Below are 19,672 nucleotides of genomic sequence, written 5' to 3'. Positions count from 1 at the left end.
GCTCCCGTGTAAGACATACACCAGTGAAAAAACATACACACAACAGTCTTTATCTGCAGATTTTTTTAATGTCTGTATGGAGAGCCAAGAGAACCAACCAGCAAGCTATGAGATCCTTTAAGATGCCAGCCAGCAAGGATGCCAAATACAAGATCAAAAATAGAAATTATTATCTTCTGTGTACATTAGCAACGATCAATTAGAAAGACTTAGAAATAAGCCCATTTGAAAATGCCTGATATACAAGACTATTGCGAAGAAAATAAAGCTTTACTAAAGGATATAGAGAATTAAAACAGAGACGTAGCTTGTCCCTGGGTGGGAAGACTCAACAGTACAGAGACTTTGAAAGTGAAAGTGAGAGTCTCAGTCATGTCCAACTCTTTGCAACCCCATGGGTTATACAGTCCATGGGATTCTCCAGGCCAGAATACTGGAGTGGGTAGCCGTTCCTTTCTCCAGGGAATCTTCCCAACCCAGGGATCGAACCCAGGTCTCCCGCATTGCAGGCGGATTCTTTACCAGCTGAGCCGCCAGGGAAACACATAGAGACTTTAACTTTCTCCCAAATTATTTATAAATTTAATAAAATCCTTTAAAAATACCAAATGGAATTTACAAGAAATCTGACATGCTGATACAAATAATTAAAGCAAATGAATCAACATACAAGATAGTTGAGGCAATCTTTTTTTTTTTAAACGTTAAGAAAAATATGGAATGCTTCACAGATTTGCATGTCATCTTTGCTCAGGGACCATGCTAATCTTCCTTGTATCATTCCAATTTTAGAATATGTGCTACCAAAGCAAGCACAAGGCAATCTTAAAAAGAAAGAACACATCTTACCCTACTACTACACACACACACACACACACACACACACCCACCACACAACCCATTGTGAATACACAATGATTAAAACAGCACGATATTGGTGCAGGAATTGATGACCAGATTCATAGACAAGAACATATACTTGAGAGACAATCTGGTGAATACAAGGGAATTCAAAATATAATCAAAGTGGCATTCTAAATCATGGGAAGAGGATTAACAAACAGTGCTGTGATAACTGGTTTTCCATTTGCAAAAAGCACAAAATAAAAAATAATAAAGTTTCTTCTTAACACAAGTCACACACACACAAATTCCAGAGTAATTAAAGACTTGAACCTAAAATAACGTATCAGTAGGACTAACTAGACAATTTGGGGGTGGGAGGGGGGAGTCCAGTGCAAAACAAAACTGCAGGCTTTCAAAGATGGCAACAGCTGAGAATCAGAGTGATGCGCCCTCTGGAATCACAGATATGCAGCCTTTGGTAACTGGCTTCTTTCACTTAACACGTAATGTTTTCACTGTTCATCTACATACAGCTTGTACATCGTGTTTCTTTTATGGTTAACGATGCTCCGTGGAATGGATGAACCCATTTTATTTATCCGTTCACCAACTAACGAATCTTCGGGTTGTTTTCACTTTTTGAGTACTATGACTAACACTGCTATGAACATTCATGTATGAGTCAAAATGCTTTTTTTAAAAAAATTAAGAATATCTCGCTGCACAACACACAGGATCTTAGTTCTCCAAACAGGGACTAAACCTGTGCTCCCTGTATTGGAAGCACTGAATCTTAACCACTGGACTGCAGGGAAGGCCCCAAATGCTCCCATTTTTATTAAAAAAAAAAAAAGGCTGAACAATTCTATATAAACGTATGCTGGATGATTTAGAAAGCAGGACAATTAAAGCACATGTTTTTCTTTATTCATCCAAACAAGTAATCCTTAATGAATCAAATGAGCCATTAAAAAAAAATAATAACGAACAGGAAACAATCATTGGTATCATACTAACCATAACTGGCTTCCATATTAACCTTCTCTTAAACACTAAATCTTAAGAAATGAATTTTTCTAACTGGAGAAACACTCTTGACTGGCAATTAATTTACTGATTAGAATTTTCCGATGAGAACGGAGTGAAAGGGCTCTCTGACGGTAGCAGGGCGGGGTCTGGAGGCTGTTTAAATCTTTCCAATCACAGCAGTAATGGAACATTTTGGTGGCAAAGATGCTTCACACTTTAACTGGCAGTGAATTTTTATAATAATTATTTGGAATGATAAAATAAAAGGAGTCAGAACTACTGAAAAGCAGAGGATACTATGCTTTTTAAAGCACTTCCTCCCCATGGATGCAATGAACTGCCCTTCCAAAGGGCAAAGGCACCAGACAGGTGAGACGAGGCCATCGGAAGACTTTTGCAGGTGGCCCCTGCCTCCTGCCGGGCTCAGTACAAACTGTTATGCCGTCAGCCTCATTTGCTCTGTGAGCTTCCAGAGACAAAGGCGCCATCCCTTCTCCTAAGGAACTCACTGCTAAGCGGCCCAATCCCTTGAAGGTGACCGTTTCAGGAAAGCCTTATTTGCTGCTCTTCTAGCAATTCTGTCTGAGCTCCAGCAGCAAACAAGGGTGACTGGCCAGAAAAAATCTTGAATCCTGTGTTCATTCACTTCCTCCTCCAATGTGGGGAAGAAACATAAAAGAACAACAACCTGATTATTATCTGATTAAGAGGCAGAAAGGAAAAAAAAAATATCAATCCTTTTTAAGAGTTACAGCCTAAGAAGAAATGTGAAATCCGTTTACCTGCGACAGGACCTGTTCGGGCTCTTCGGTGAGCAGTAGAGAGGACTACGTAATCAAAGGGAAACGGCCACCCCAGGCCCCACTTAGATGCGAGACGAGCAACATGTGAGGCCCAGAGCTTCCGAGGAAGCCCTCTACCTGCAGCTCCTCATCCATTCTCTCCCACGGTGCACGGTGCTTAGGATCTCAGAGCGACCCAGACAGGCCTATCTGACCCTCGGCGTGGTTAAAATAATGTACGCAGGCCACAGTAACGTTGCAGAGGGTCCTTCCCGGTGGCTCAGGGGCTAAGATCCCCACACCCCCAACGCAGGGGGTCCCTGATTTCCAGCACTAGACCCTGAGTGTGGCAACGGAGACCCGGCACAGCCCGATAGATAAAGAAAACTTTCCAACTGGACAAAGTGCTCTGAAATCTATGAAGTAAACCAAACAAAAATAAACTGAATTCATTTTTTAAAAATAAGATTTTAGCTTTTGCTTTGCTCTTCGTCAATCAAGGGCAGGTAGAGAGAAGCGAGGTCCAGACACCCCCCAGCTGGGCCACCCAAGGCCCCTGGGACCCGAGAGCCAGGAAGCTGGAGCTGGCACAGGGCTCTGGGCCGCCTCCGCTCCACTCCCCACGCCCTGCCACCACCCTCTCCTGCTTCACCCTCTGCCCAAACCCCGCTGTGTCCCGGCCTCGCTCTCCATCACTCCATCCCCCGCAGAGGCCCCTCTGCCTGCAGGGGTCCTGACCTGCAGGGGGCCGCTCCTCCCCGGGGATGCCCACTGGCAGGGCAGCTGTCCCCCCTTGCCAACCAAGGGGTCCAGGGTGAGGGCAGGAGGGAACAGGGCTGCGGGGGTGGAAACAGCCCAGGTCAGAAAGGCCCCTCCCACGCAGGAAGCCGGACCACGCGCCCAGGGTGTGAGGCTGTGGTCGGGGCCGGAAAGCCTTCCTCTGTGTGAGCGCTCTGATGCACGCAGCTGTTCAGCAACTGTGTGCCCGGCGCGTGGGAGGCCCCGCTGGGCACCCTGACCCAGGACCGAGGAGTTCTTCTCGGTGCCCACAGTTACAACCTTTGCGTGTCGAACCCAGGAGACGTTCAACAACCACAGCACAATACATAAAAATATGAGCCCACTACAGGGCAGTGAGATGATTATGAGTATGATGGAGAAAAATAAAACAAGCCAGGGGAACAGGAGGCCACGGGTAGGGGACAGACAAATGCTGGTAAGCGCCTCACTGAGAAGACAGTGTCTGAGCCACGACTTGAAGGAGGTGTGGCTGTGTGCCTGGACGTCTGCAGGAGGGGTGCTCCAGGCCAAGGGGAGCACTGCCGTGCCTGCGGCGGGACCAGCAGGGGGTGGGGGCACAGGGTGCTGAGGAGACGGAGCTGGAGAATTGCGGGAGGAAAGGCTGGAGGGAACCAGCGGCTGGATCACTGCTGGACATATTGTGGATTTGAGCTCTGACTCTGTGTTCAGTTCAGTTCAGTCACTCAGTCGTGTCCGACTTTGCGACCCCATGGACTGCAGCATGCCAGGCTTCCCTGTCCTTCACCAAATCCTGGAGTCCACTCATGTCCATTGAGTCAGTGATGCCATCCAACCCTCTCATTCTCTGTCGTCCCCTTCTCCTCCTGCCCCCAGCCCCTCCCAGCATCAGGGTCTTTTCCAATAAGTCAGCTCTTCCCATGAGGTGGCCAAAGTATTGGAGTTTCAGCTTCAGCATCAGTCCTTCCAATGAACACCCAGGACTGATCTCCTTTAGGATGGACTGGTTGGATCTCCTTGCTTTCCAAGGGACTCGCAAGAGTCTTCTCCAACACCACAGTTCAAAGGCATCAATTCTTCGGTGTTCAGCTTTCTTTATAGTCCAGCTCTCACTTCCATACATGACCACTGGAGAAACCACAGCTTTGACATGATTCTGCATGAGCTGAACATAAGGGAAACGGGTGCTGGGATGTGCCTGACCACACCCTCCAGCTGCTGGGACAAGCCAGGCCCAGGTGAAGGCAGCAAAGGGGACAGGTGGTCAGAGGTCGACGTGCTCTGGAGAAGGCGGGGGGGGGGGCGGGGGGCGGTTCTCTAATGGACTGAGTGGGGGACGCAGGAGGAGAGCTGCTGCGTGGGTTTGCCTGGACCACTGTAACAAGCGCTGCAGGCCACGGCTCAGACAACACCGACCCCTTTTCTCACGACTCAGGGAGCTGGCAGGTTGAGGCCGAGGTGCTGACCCGTGGGCTCCCTCCTTGTCCTGGGGACACGTGGGCCCCTCTGCCATCACGTGGGGTCCCCCCATGGGGACACCGGTCCTACTGAAATTGGAGCCCAAAGCAATCACCTCACTTAACCTTCACCAGCTCTTTTTAAACCCTACCTCCAAATTCAGTCACAGTCTGAGGCATGGGGAGCTTAAGACTTCCACAACCCTATTTTGCGTTGTTCAGTCACTCGGTCATGTCCAACACTCTGTGAGCCCGTGGGCCAAGGCACGCCAGGCTTCCCTGTCCTTCACTGTCACCTGGAGTTTGCTCAGACTCACATCCACTCAGTTGGTGATGCCATCCAACCACACCTGTTTCAGGTAGACACACGCGGTGTTGTGGGCACCAAGCCTTTTGGCCGATCAAGGGGAGAGACGGATCGCCACCTGAGCCCGCCGCTGGATGACACACAGAGGCGGGCATGAGCGGCGGACATCCGCTTAGACGTCGACCTTCGTAGAAAGGCCGCTAACGTGAAGGGGTGCTCGGCACGTGCGAGTCACCACACTAAGCACTCTACGCTCACTACCTCACTGAATCCTCACTGAAGCACTCAATGTCAGGGTTACCATCCCCACTCACAAATCAGGAAGCCAAGCCCTGACAAGGCGACGTGACAGGCCCCAAGTCACTCAGACAGCAAGGTGAATAAATGGGATTCGGGTTCCAGCACCCTGCGTGCAGCAGGCATGCCCCTGACCGCGGTCTGCACTCCTCTGCACAGAAAGCCACAAGGGAGGGCAGGAAGCCACAGATATGATCAAAACCAAGCTTAGGTATGGCAAGAGCGCATCAAGCTCAGCCCCACACTGGAGGAGCAAGCATAGATCCCAAAGGCGATTGAACCATCTGTCCCATCCAAGCTCCCCAGAAGAGACTTTAATTCGAAAATGCTCTATATTTTATAATGCCAAAAATAATGGGAACAGCATAAATGTAGCTGGTTAGAAAATTATGGAATAATCTTACAGTAAAACACCAAGCAACAGTTAAACAAGGATGACCTACACACCAATTACATGGACAGGTGTGTGTGTGTGTATGTTACATGTATGTGTGCCCTCAGTCACTCAGTCATGCCCAACTCTTTGCTCATGGACTGTAGCACGTCAGGCTCCTCAGCCCCTGGGATTCTCCAGGCAAAAAAACTGGAGTGGGTTGCATTTCTTTCTCCAGGGAATCTTCCCAACCCAGGGATCGAACCCACAGCTCCTACATCTCCTGCCAGGCAGACTTCACTGCTGGGCCACCCGGGAAGCCCACGTCTGTGCAGCACGGTTGTTTTTTTTTTTAATATACTTAAAAACATAGATGAACACACACAAAAAAGGAGAGATAGTAAGAAACTGGTTATTTTCACTTTCTTTAGTAAATTTCTCTACTGTGATTTTTTTTCTATAGTAAATAGGCATTGTTTGTAAAATCAGGAAAACAGTAATGTTATTAGCATTAGCAACTGAAAAAAATTTTTTCCTACATTGTTGTTCAAACTTCCCCCAAGCTCAAGGGCTCTCAGGACAGGCTGGCGTCCTCGCCTCCTGGGAGTCACTTCTCTTGGGCAGCTCTGACCATCCCCAAAGCAACCCCCAGAGGCGACTTGTCACAGGAGGCGTCTGACAGCTAGCACAGAGGGTAAGCCTCCGCTCACAGTTTACCACTCACTCAGACTCAGAGAACCAACTCTCCCCAAATGAAGTGTCTGACCTCAACAAGGGCGAGCATATTACTCAGCCGGTATTTTATTAAAATATCACATCTGTCAAGATGGCCATTTATGTCAAAGTTATTCGAGGATTATCAAGGAAAGCACCAAGATACCGTTTAAAAGGAGGAGGCAGCGAAGGGCGTGAACCAGAAATCAGGGGAAATGCTCAGGGCCGAGGCAGTCCAAAAGCCATCAGAGCCCCGTGCGTGTGAACACTCAGCGACTCGCGCGTGCTGGCCGGCACTCCGTCACTGAGCTCATCCTCCTGTGCACACGCCCGGCTAAGCGCCGTGACAACCAAGATGCGAAGGCGCGCCGGCTCAGGGCCGACGCCGCTTTTAACACGTGGCCTGTGACGCTGTCACAGACTCCTCTCCCTGTCTTAAGGGGAGGCGCCCCGGTGACCTGGACTGTCATCTGATAACATCGTTCTTTCCCAAGTTCTGTGAACGGCTGTCTCTTTTATTCCTTGCTTTTGAGGAGGTAGAGGGCAGACATGGGATAAAACAGGGAAGAAAAAAGGCAGAGGAAGACAGCTGGTGAAAACAGGAGAAAGGAAAAGAGTGAAGTCGCTCAGTCGTGTCCACCTCTGTGCGACCCCGTGGACTGAAAATAGGAGAGGAAGCGGTTTAAACACTGAAAGCGAATATGGAACTGGGAAGAAAAGGGTCCCTGAGAAAGAGAACAGGACAATGGAGGGGGCACGCGTTACAGCGCAGTGAGCGGGCCCGGCCAGCTCAGGAAGGCACCAGGGAAGGCAGGGGGCAAGTGGAGGCCCCAGGGCCCAGGGGCGGGACACACCCCGCTCTTCGGGCGGGCTTCCTGGTCAACCAGCAGAAACCGTACCGGGAAGACTGTGGACCCTTCCACCTGGCGGCCCTCTCCTCCTCTCACACCCCGGCCGCAGGGAGGCCCTTCCACATCCTGACGCGGTAAGAACTCCGCTTCTCTAAAGAGAGGAAGGAGCCGCGTTCCCCCCTGAACCACCGAGCGTCTGCTCACAGGTGTGTGGACAGGGGGCCCGCGGCATCTCCCCTGCAGGCTCTCGCAGGAGGCTTCCCACCCAGAGACGGACTGGTCCATGGACGGGGGGCCCAGGGTCAGTAACCTAGTTAGATTCTGGAAAGCAACTGTTCACACGACCATTGCCTTCATCCTAGGAACCCAGGGCTGCACTGTTTCCCATCACCCTCGCTTCTTTGAGATTCCATGTGACACGCTTTCTATTTGACAACATACTTTGCGAAACATCATGGCTGAAAAGCTAAGAACAGGTGTTGCTCTTAAGTGACTCACAATCCATGGGGGAAACAGAAACACAATTTCCGTGAGCTTAGTCGCTCAGTCGTGTGCGACTCTTTGCAACCCCGTGGGCTGTAGCCCACCAGGCTCCTCTGTCCATGGGATTCTCCAGGCAAGAATGCTGGAGTGGGTTGCCACGCCCTCCTCCAGGGGATCTTCCCGACCCAGGGGCTGAAGCCGGGTCTCCTGCATGGCAGGCAGGTTCTTTACTGTCTGAGTCACTGCATGACAAGTCTGTATTTCGAACATTTTGCTGGGTGCTGAGCCAGTATTCAAAGCTGTGCCGGCCTCACCCGAAGACCTATTTTATCATAAGGACTGAATTACTGAAATTTAGTTGCAGCCTCTGCAAAAGCAAACACGGGATGACCCAGCTGTTGGGGGGGACACAGGAAGAGAGACTGTGAGAGCAGAGAGCAGACTCCTTTTTTCATAAACGTGACAAGGAGGGAGGCACACAGGGGCTGGTGCCCCGCAGAAAGAGCTGGTGCACAGTGTGAGCAAGACAGGCGTGCTTGCAGGCTGCAAGGAAAGCCCGTCCAGAGAAAGCCCTGGAAGGTGAGGGGAGGTCCGGGGGATAACGGGGACGGGAGGCGGTGGTCCTGGGGGAGAGGCTCTCTCCTCCCCAACCCCCCCCCAAGGCTGGGGGAGGGGCGTGCCTGGGTCCTTCGCACAGGAAAGTAATCCAGACGTTCCCTCTCATTTACTGAGTCCTTTCCTATCCTCTCTGGTTTCCCTCAAATCCCGCTCATTTGGGGTTTTGCACGTCTCAAATACAGAATTTCTTGCTTAGATAGCATGAATCCTTTTCTTTAGAGCAAAGGACTCAGGTGCCACCCACTGCCTGCAGGTCCAGGTGTCCCATCGGCTCCCCCCCGCCCTGCAGTTCCTTGTTCCTCTATAGTGTTTGTGAGCAAACATTTTCCTGAGGTTTTCTGAAATACGCCACTTTTCAGGGAAGCAGGGTGGAAATAATGAAAACATCGCTCCAATGTAAACAGTCCCCAATACTCTGTGTAATGTGAACACAGTGACGTCCTGGGCCGTTGTGCGTTGGGACGCTCCACAATTCTACCACCATTCTTGTCCCGCTGAGGCCTAGCCATCTTTATTGATTTCATTCCAGAAATAACTATCTTTTGATGGCTTCACTCAATTTTCACAATGCGTGGGCCTTATCTGATGGCTTTCCCATTTACTCACATGTCTATGTTTCGTCTTATTTCCTGGTGTGCAGCCAACACATCAGACACTCACAGACATCTGTGGGCTGAGAGGATGCCGTCCTTGAACACGGTCCCCTGGAGACCATCTCTTTGGAGGCAGTACAACGCCAGCATGGAATCTGCAAAGCTAAGTCCTGGATACAGAGCTCAAGCCCATGACCTTCTCTGAAATAAATTCAACCAACAGACTTCTCTAAGAGAAGCATTGAAAAATAAAAATCCACAGGTTAAAGATTTACATTTGTTTCTGAATCAACAGATCTAGAAACTCTGGCAGACTATAAACACTCGGAGTTTGAATCTAGCCAGACTCCAACAGCTGTTAGACTACTGCCCTAAAAGAAGACGAGGCCACAAAGAGTGTGTGACCGCCCTTCACCCGACGTCCTGTCTACACAGAGGTGCACGCTTCTGCCATACAAGCACGTGCGGGCTTCGGTTGATTTTCAGGAGGCCAGAACAGAAAGCACGGATGGGCTGTATTCCTGAAATGTCTATATTTAGACAGAGACAAGGTCAGATGATTCAAACAAACTATATTGCTAGCTAGCTGCCCACAAGCACTGAATAAGTTAGAGACAGGGCTAATATCATCCCTCAAACACTTGTATACACGGTCCTCACATTTCTGGATTCTTCCTCTCTAATCTTTAGCGCGATGGTGTTAGCGGTCTCTCTTTCTTAAAAGCCATAAACTGAATGTAGATCCTCAAACAGAGAATACTCATGCCTGGGGGAGACATTAACAGAAGGAAAAGAGGGCCAGGGAAAAAAAGAAGGGCCTGGAAACCATCTCCTGTTCCCCACGTTTCCTAGGAGGCATCCAGCCACACCCAACCCTGGGGTCAGCCTCAGTAAACGCTTCTAAATGCTACCTCTGCATTATATATGGAACAAACAATGGGTGCCTGTTTCTGGGGTCCAGACAGATGTGCATTCTGACAAGGGCCGATCAGAATCTGCTAGGCAGGAGGAAAAAAAACGGCGCGTGCGCTGTCCTCCAAAGAAGATTCCTTATCTGAGGTTGCGGTACCCCTTCTACGGCCCAGGCCCCTGCAGCCGTAGACGAAACATTAGGTCTGGAGAGAGAGGCTGGGACGGCCAGGTCTCCTGTATTTCTTTCCAATGCTTCTTATTTTCTGTAACACCTCTTCTTCCCTCTGATAGCAGTCATCCTTGAAGGGATCACTGAAAGTTGACTATAATTCTAATTATTATTCCATAGTCCTTTAAAATACATTAACGGGCACCTTACACAATGCAGCAATAGTTCACCTTATTCTAATCATCAAGAAACTTTACAATATCATCAAAACTTCGTTAAGAAAAGCAGATCCAAACATGATTAATTGCTTGTCCAGTATAAGCAAAGCAATGCTTTTGGCAAGAGATTTGTAATTCACTCCAGTTATGTAACTAATAAAAATACATTTAGCAATGAGTTAATATAATTGCATTATCTAGGCAGTTATGCTTGAAAGAAATACTAAAAATGATGTAAGACAAGTAAATTTTAATGTGAAACATAAAATTACACATCAATGGCCACCTTTCAGACCAATTTTTCATGAAGTAATTATCGCTTTATTAAGAAAAACCCAACAGAAAACCATAACTCTTATCCAGACTTATAAGTACGGCATTCGTGTTAGAGACTGAGCCTGTGACTCGGCTCTTCTGCCTTTTGTTTGATCCGTACGGTCCTGTCAGTGCGAATTTGAGAAGGAAGCAGCTTTAAAAATCGGCAACAGTGAGAGGGGAGCTGAACCGCATGTGAGGAAAACGCAGGCCCCTAAACCCTGGCTGAGTGCAGAACTGGAAGCCCTTAAAGCACGCGGTCGGGTACGGGTTGGTTGCCGGCTCTGTCTGACTTTCCAGATTTTCCCCAGCGGGCGGACGTTTCATCTCAGTAGGTCAGCCGTCCACAGAAGGCCAGAACCTGAACACCCCGGACAGCCCAGAAGAGCAGGCAGGTTGTTTAGAAAAGGAGCCTCGTGCTGACGCCACGAGCACAGCAAGGAACCAAGTTCAACAACCACAGGAGCACCGTGTGACTTCCACCTTCAGCCGGCGTCGAAGGACGCCTGCATCAGATCAGCGTTTCTAGAAAACAACCCCCAAAGCCTCCACCCACCCCTCAGCTCACAGGCCTCATCTGCAACGTAACACATTCAGGGAGTGAACTGCAGGGCTGCGAAAGGTCACTGACGTTCCAAGGAAGCTACGGAAAGGTGCCTCCCAGGACCCCCTTACTGCCCTGAAGATAACCATTCGACTTGAAAGCACTCCGTGGGAAAGTCAAACCTGTGTGCTGGCCTCTCACACGGGGATTACAGGCCCCGGAGACGCCACTCCACAAGGCACGGGGGACGTTCTTCAACCGTCGGGGCTGGGGAGGGCAGGGGAGCGCTGGCATCTAGTGAGGAGGGCCCAGGGGTGCTGCTCAACACCCCAGGATGCAAAGGACGCCCCCTCTCAACAAAGAATCATCTAGCCCGACTGTCAAGGATGCTGAGTCTGGAAACCCTGAACTGCAAAGCTAAGATGAACGGTCAGGACCGATACCTGGACAACACAGAAGCCTGTGTCTAAGGAGCAAAACGGTGCCTCCCAACCTCAGCCCCTCCCAGCCTCTGACACGCCAGCGTCAGCAGCTACAGCCCTGCTCTGGGAACAAACACGGCTTAGCCTGCTGAAATAAACGTCCTCACAAGATCATATATCCATTTTCATAGGTAATATTCACAGCCTTAAAAAAAAAAAAGACTAAATGCCCCCCACAATCTCCCCAGAGAAACAATCTTTTGTTGCTTTAGAAATGCAATTACATTTTCCACAAACTCAAGCAAAATGAAAAACACTTAACATAGTATGTTTGCTTGCTTGCTTTTCTTTCTTTTTTTCACAAGCAGTTGGCAAAAACACAGAGAACAGACAAACCACAGAGTTTATCAAACAGATACACATGGCCCTCTGGGTGGCCTGAAGGCCACGGAAGCCCGTCTCGGGCCCGTGCAAGGAGAGTTTACTGTGAAGCCAGGCTTCGCCGGGGAGCCAGGAGCACAGGCTGAAGTGGACAACACGGGCCAGGCCAAGCACACGTCAACAGACAGGCCCATCCTCAGACTCGTCTCGAGATCTCTCCTAAACAGCCAGACCAGGACAGTGCTCTCTCTTAGGAAAAAGACTGATCAAGCTCCAGAATTTAAAAACAAAACAAATTGAACTATTTAGAATTCCATTAGGCACCTAAATTATTTCTAAAAGTTCAGAAAATGTTTGCCTTGCTGCCAAGATGATAAATGTAAGGGGCTGTGGCATTTTATTTCCAGAGACTTCCACAGTTCTGCTGGGGCGGTGGTGGCATTCAGCGGCTCCGTCGTGTCCAACTCTTTGCGACCGCATGGACTGCAGCATGCCAGGCTTCCCTGTCCTTCACTGTCTCCCGGAGTTTGCTCAAACTAGTGTCTGTTGAGTCGGTGATGCCATCCAACCATCTCATCCTCTGTCGTCCCCTTCTCCTGCCTTCAATCTTTCCCAGCATCAGGGTCTTTTCAAACGAGTCAGCTCTTCGCCATCAGGTGGCCAAAGTATTGGAGTTTCAGCTTCAGCATCAGTCCTTTCAATGAATATTCAGGACTGATCTCCTTTAGGATGGACTGGCTGGATCTCCTTGCTGTCTAAGAAAATCTCAAGAGTCTTGGCCAGCACACAGTTCAAAAGCATCGGATCTCTGGTGCTCAGCCTTCTTTATGGTCCAACTCTCACATCCATACATGACGACTGGGAAAACCATCGCTTTGACTAGACTATACGGACCTTTGTCAGCAAAGTGATGTCTCTTCTTTTTAACAAGCTGTCTAGGTTTGTTAAAGCTTTTCTTCCAAGGAGCAAGCATCTTTTAATGTCATGGCTGCAGTCACCATCTTCAGTGCTTTGGGAGCCCAAGAAAATAAGATTTGTCACTTTCCAAATATTCCCTGTCTATTTGCCATGAAGTAATGGGACCAGATGCCCTGATCTTAGTTTTTTGAAGGTTGAGTTTTAAGCCAGTCTTTTCTTTTTTAAGCAGTTTTGTTGAGGCTCCATTTAACCCTGTGGGTTAAGACTCCCCAGTCTTTGGTTATGGTCCGATTTCCTCTACCATGGGCAAAAGAAGGGGCTGTCTCAAACGTTTTGCGTGTAAAGGAACTTATGATTGTGTAAAGATTAGAGTCACCAACCACTTGAAAAGTCATTTCGATGTTTAAATTAATGTTTCAAAGAGGAAGGAACTTTGAGCTTTCAGTGAAATGCAGGCTGCAACCACATAAACCCTGAGCAATATTTACGACCTGAACTTTCCCATAGAGTGATTTCAAACATTCTATTGTTTTTTAACCATGTATAATATCTTAGAAATTCAAATACCTCTACATCTCATCTCTGAGACTGCCTTCCCTCACAAACTGCATAAAAATTCTTTTAGGGTAGGTGTGTGTCCTGATTTTTGGTTTTAGAAAAAGTGGTGTCTTTTTTTCTTTTTTAAACTATTGGGAACTAAAAAGGTAGATTCCTACAACACATCTTACACCAGAAAAATCTGATTAAAGATTTAAAGGTAAAAAGTGCACACAGACATGAATATTTATACAAATCCCACTACTTAGATAAGCCAAGTTCAAGGAAGCACTCTCTCAACACTAAACTAAAGACAGAAAGCACAGGAATCCCCAGAGGTCCAGAGCTTAGGGCTTGGTGTTCTCACTGCCAGGTCTGGGTTCAATCCCTGGCCAGGGAACTAAGACGCCATGAGCCACACGGCCAAAATCAAACAAAAAAGAGGCAGAACGCATGAGCAAAACAGTTTACTCCATTTTAGAAAAACGTGCGTCATCAGCAAAACAATATAAGCAAAAGTAAGCACGGTAACCAACTAGCAGGATGCTACAACAAACCAGGGACCTACCACAACAGACACACAAAGAGGAGCTGGAGCAACTACGTGTTTACAGCACCCGAAGAAAGAGAAAAGGAGAGGCTAGATGGCTGAAGATAAAAATAAGCGAAAACGTGAACGTGCAGCTGGTGGGAAAATACACATAAAAACCTTCCCTCTTGCCAGCACGCACAGAAACACAGATGTGAACAAGACAAGACAGGCGTTCTCTGCCGAGCAACTGGTGTCAGTTCAGAGGGATGGGGACACTGCTGCTGAGGCCGAGGCTGGAGGGGACCCCAGCTTCCTCCTTGCCTGTTGGTTTCTAGTCACCGAGTCCTGTCTGACTCTCTGCGACCCCCTGGACTGGAGCCCTCCAGGCTCCTCTGTCCCTGGGGTTCTGCAGGCAAGAATATTAGACGGGTTGCCATTTCCTCCTCCACAGGATCTTCCTGACCAGGAATCGAACCCTCATTTCCTGCATTAGCAGGCAGATTCTTTACCGCTGAGCCAGCAGGGAGGCCCTCGTTGCCAGCGGGCCTTGTAAACAGGCAAAGCTTTCACGGAGATAATTTGATTTTAAAATGTTGTTTCCTTTGACTCAGCAGTTCTGCTTCCAGGATTTATCCAAGAAAAACAACGTCAGACACTGGTAAAGATGCACGCATTAAATGCACTGCTCACCATTCTAACTAAGCCACCAGGGGCTGGGTCTCAGCACATCCAGCTCTGGCCGCCCCCTGCTGACCCTACAGTCTAACGGGCTCCCCACACCCACCCCTCCCGCCTGCAGCCTCGTGCAGGCCCCGCCGTGCTGCCCTCACACGATGCCAACCGCTCCCTAAATGCCATCTGCCCCTTTCCAGGTCAGTATCCCTTGTCCTGGCCGCTGGAAGATTTTAAAAACACGCATCAGGCAACCTCATACCCCTGGCAAAGAGCATTCCAAGGGCGCCCACAGCCTGAAGTCCAAGCTCCTCAGTCCTTCAAAAAGCTGTGGCTCTGCTGACCCCTGGTGACCCCACCAGAACACACTCGGAAGGCCTGGAGACGAGCTGGGCGGTCCCCACGCCCATGATGTTCCCTCTCCTGTCCCCACACTGCCCCACCCCTTAGCTGACCCGTCCTCCTCCAGGGCATCCTCGGGGCACAGAGCCGTGGGCTCGTCCTCTGGGGACCCTCTGCCCTCCCACATTGGAGCAAGAATGCCCCCTGCTCGTTCGCCTGGCAGTTGTCTAGTCACTGCACTGATCACGCTGGGTGGGAACGAAGGGTCTGGGCCACAGGGTCTGCAGGTAGCCTGGGACACCCTGCCCACTGCTCAGCCCTCGGAGGATACAGACGTCTCTGTGTGCCCAGCAGCTCACCCCTCCTCAGTCATAGCCTGAGAGCATGCGGCTCTGGGCACAGGGACCACCACTGTGTGTCCGGCAGACCACCTGTGTGGCTCTTGGATCTTCATCAAAGGCGAAACCCTGTAAGCGTGATCAACTGTGTTTGTGGTTTTGGAACCAGAGATCCCACGTGGCTCCTGCTCTTCCTGTTTCTAGGACAAAGTGCTAATCATATCAAGAGTGTGCCCTGTGTAACGGGACAGTTTTCACAAACCAGGGAGAGAATTTTAAAAATAGTCCCTTCCTACTAGCACCTCTGGTGATAATTAAAGAGGAAAAGCAGTGAGTGTTCCCGAGAAAACTGATTCAATCAAGCATCCGTCAGCGCAGCACAGGGCTGGAGGCCAGGGGAGTGAGAAACTCTTTGCACACACACTAGGAAACATCGGAAAACAGTGTGATGCGGGAAAGAGCAGTGTGACGCGGGAAAGAGCAGCGTGACGAAGGATGCTGGAAGAGCCTGCTGTGTTTCTAAGGGGGCACATGTGCGTGCGTGCTGGCTCACACACCAAACGTCTCCAGGAGAACGCGCCGGGGTGGGGGGTACAACTGGGCGGCAGGGGCCAGGATGGGGAGAAAGACGGTCCCCTGTGTAAGCTCCCACTGTCCGGCCTTGGTAACTTACTGCACGTTTCAGTGACAGCTTATGCTGGATTTTATTTAAGCAGATACGGCGTTGCTCATTCGTCTGAGTCTTTGCCACCCCACAGAATGCAACACGCCAGGCTCGTCTGTCCTCAACTATCTCCCGGAGCTTGCTCAAACTCATGTTCATCGAGTCAGTGATGCTACCCAACCATCTCATCCTCTGCTCCCCCTTCTCCTCCTGCCTTCAATCTTTCCCAGCATCAGGGTCTTTTCCAGTGAGTCAGCTCTTCGCATCAGGGGGCCAACGTACTGGAGCTTCAGCTTCAGTCCTTCCAATGAATATTCAGGGCTGCTTTTCTTTAGGATGGACTGGTTGGATCCCTGAAGTCCAGGGACTCCCAAGTAGGTGTGACTGTCCGACAGAACTTTTCATATAAGAAGCACAAAGGCTGACTTCCACAAGTCCCCTTTCCGCCAACAGAGCCCTGCAGCTCCAGGGCCGGGCGCCAGCGTGTTCCGGGGTGGCTCGGGAGAACCCCGGGGGATGGCCGCAGGCTCTCCCTCTGTCTGCCCAGCGCCCTCCCAGCCCTGCCTGCTGACCACCCCAGGGGAGCCGCGGCCCTGCCTCTGCCGCCAGGCAGCCTCGGGACACCCATCTCGCTGGGGCCCTGAGACGCCAGCAGGCTCTCCTCTCGGTGAGCAGTGCTGACAGCCGCCTCGCAGGAGAAACAGAGCTCTGAATTTGTCGGCCCAGCAGTGCTACCTATCTCTTCTGCTTTCACGGCCCATGTTACAATTTTAAAAACGAATGGGTAAACTGCTGAAAATATGAACGGAGAGACTAAAGGAAACAAGAACAGGGAAAGTAAAGAGAGTTTTCCTTTTCCTTGGCACAGGCAAGATAGCAGGGTAAGCCGATTTCCTTCTGTTAGCGACATGTTACAGACTCGATCTATCACGGCTAAGTTGTAGTTCATGCCTCAGAAGTGTTTCCCCTACATCTTAAGGAGCAACAAGCTCTGGATTACCCGCGTAAACCCCAGTGCCAACCAGGCACCATGCTATCTCCGTGTGCTCAGCATGTGGCTATGGAGAGGAGGCTCTCTCCTCACAGAGGACTGCAACGGAGAGAAAACACAGCAGAAACCCCACGAAACACAACGATACCACGAAGCACCTTGTTTCCTGTCTTCCCACCGATATGAAAATAAATTCTGCAAAATCAAAACTGCCAAAGTTAATTACCAAGGTTTTAGAAAGGATGCCATTAATTCAGTATCACCCAAACATGGGAGGGCATAAGGAGTATCCTGGAAATTCTTAAACGAGGCATTTGTCTTTTTCAGTCTGACTTACTTCACCTAGTATGTTCATCTCTAGGTCCATCCACGTTGCCACAGATAGCTTTATTTCATTCTTTCTACGGCTAACATTCCATTATATATATACATATATAATATCTTCTCTACCGATTCATCTGTCACTGGGCATTCAGGTCGCTTCCATGCCTTGGAAATTGTAAACAGGGCTGCAGTGGACACTGGGCTGCATGCACACTTTCGGATCATTGCTTCTTCCAGATTTATGACCAGGGATGGGATTGCTAGGATGTGCGGTAATTCTGTTTTAAGTTTCTCAAGGAGCCCCCATACTATTCTCCATAGAGGTTATACCAATTTACATTACCACGATTGTCCAGTAGGTATTATTATTCTCACTTTGCAGAGAAGAAAGCTGAACTTAAAAGACACTGTAGCCTTGCTGGGTCACTCAGGCAGTAAGTGGCGATGAGACTGGAACCTGGGCACCCAGGTTCTGAGACCAACGACTTTCTTCTTCGAATGCTATTCATGAGGTTTTCTTTTGTTCCTTAATGTCAACAAATGCTAATTAAACTATCTTTTGACAGAACTGATACCTCAACCAGGTTATTCTATTTGCAGATATAGAAAGTCTGTATTTAAATTGCTTTTTATAGCAATGGAACTTTTATGTGTTTCTTTTTTTCCTAAGTAAGAGGAGCAAATGGAGAAGGGAACAAAAAGACTAAGAAGAGATCAAACAAGAAATAATAAGCATCACTCAATGGTTCCTCTTCTATTCCATATAACTGTCTAAATTCAAGTCAATTAAATTTAGCCCCAAGTTTCTGCGCTGGCGTAGTTTCTAAGCCACAAGTTTCTAAGCACCAAAAGGGTCCCAGCCCTCAAAAATCTCCTCATCTAGCAGAAGAGCTTGACCTGCAAAGAAAAAAATGACCAGTGGCATGCATATCAGAGTAAAATAATAATCAAAGGGGGCTCCAGAGTAAGGGAATGAATGCATCTTCTGGGAAAAGGGCTGGGGGCCGGGGGAAGGGGCAGGAAGGGCTCTGCTGAGGTCGTAACATTTGGCAAAGGAGTGAGAACCAGCCAGGAGTAAGAGAAGGTCAGGCAGGAGAACTGACGGAATAAGGACCCAACTCACCACCTGCTCTGACAGAGGAAAGCAGCCCAGCGACATCCCAGAACGTGGGGTAGTCAAAGAACACAGGAGGCAAGGCTGAAAAACAGGACGTAACTGTGGCTCCAAGGCTTCTTGCTTGGGTCATAAAAAGGATGCCAGTAATAAGACAGGAATTATTAGAGGAAAGGCAGGCCAAAGCAGAAAATCATGAACAGTGTCTGGGACACGGTGGACTCCACGCTGTAAGAGACTCTACGAGGAATAAGGAAAGCAGCAGCTCGGGTTGAGAGGAGGGACGGGGGTCTCGGGTCTGGGGAAAGCCCCTCAGGGAGTGGACAGGAGCGTCACTTGTTTACCACTCCCGATTCAGTCTCCTAGAAATGAATGGAGGCGAGAGGAGGGGCGTCAGAAGAGAAACACGGACTCGCGTGAAAGCCCGGCGTTTGGGAAAACAGTGCCCTGCGGCGCTCTTATTTACGGCAGCTCTGATCAAAACAGCGAGATGACCCGCACAAGTCCTACTCCCACATGTGTGGGGCTGTAGACCTACAGGCAGAATAAATAACAATTAGGAGGCTTTCAAACACAGCTGGCCCCAGCGCTGCGGAGGGGGAGGCCGCCGCCCCGCCTCCCAGCCACGGGCATCACGCACGGCGAACGCGCCAGAAAATCGGGGTGTGCCAGCTACTCGGGAGAGCTTGCCCGCCTGCAAAATGAGCGAGCCGAAAACAAGCACTCAGGAGGCTGCTTCCCCAGGTTGAACGGGGAATTCATCAAAGGCATCCTCTATGGACAGGACCTTTCAGACTAGAGGAAAAGGGAACGAACCAGGGGCAGGACCTCAGAAGGGCCTGTTCTGGGTTCTGGAAGGGCAGACATGCCAAGCGGCACATTCTGGCTGAGAGAAGGTGCACTAAGGGTCAGGTGACTCCTCCAGTTCTCGGGCCTGTGACCTCCCGGGAGGCACCCCCATCGCAAAGGAAGGCCTTGGGAGGATCCACGTGGGGCAACCGAAGGCCCCCGGGAGGGTCCCTGCCTGTGCAGGGCATGCAGCCGCCTCGCTCCTGCTCCTTAGGGACTCGGCAGGGCGCACCCCAGGACGCTCTAGACGATCCTGTGTTGGGGAAGGAGAGAATGTTCTCCCCTCTTTAGGTTTTGGGAGGACCACGCCTCTTCAGTCCA

At 49.7% G+C, this 19,672-nt stretch overlaps 1 protein-coding gene and 1 non-coding gene across 7 annotated transcripts in view; both read right to left on the bottom strand.

Annotated features, from left to right (window-relative positions):
- PLCL2 (phospholipase C like 2) overlaps window positions 1-19,672 on the bottom strand; it is a 212,637-nt gene that overhangs the window by 139,800 nt on the left and 53,165 nt on the right. The gene's annotated exons all lie outside the window — the stretch shown is intronic.
- On the bottom strand, window positions 710-816 carry LOC138431409 (U6 spliceosomal RNA). The gene has a single exon (XR_011253675.1). It is a non-coding gene; the product is annotated as a U6 spliceosomal RNA (small nuclear RNA).

This window comes from Ovis canadensis, chromosome 1 (genome assembly GCF_042477335.2).
Source record: "Ovis canadensis isolate MfBH-ARS-UI-01 breed Bighorn chromosome 1, ARS-UI_OviCan_v2, whole genome shotgun sequence".
NCBI lineage: Eukaryota > Metazoa > Chordata > Mammalia > Artiodactyla > Bovidae > Ovis > Ovis canadensis.
The sequence above is the reverse complement of the archived record's forward strand: the minus strand, read 5'-3'. Positions and strand labels throughout refer to the sequence as shown.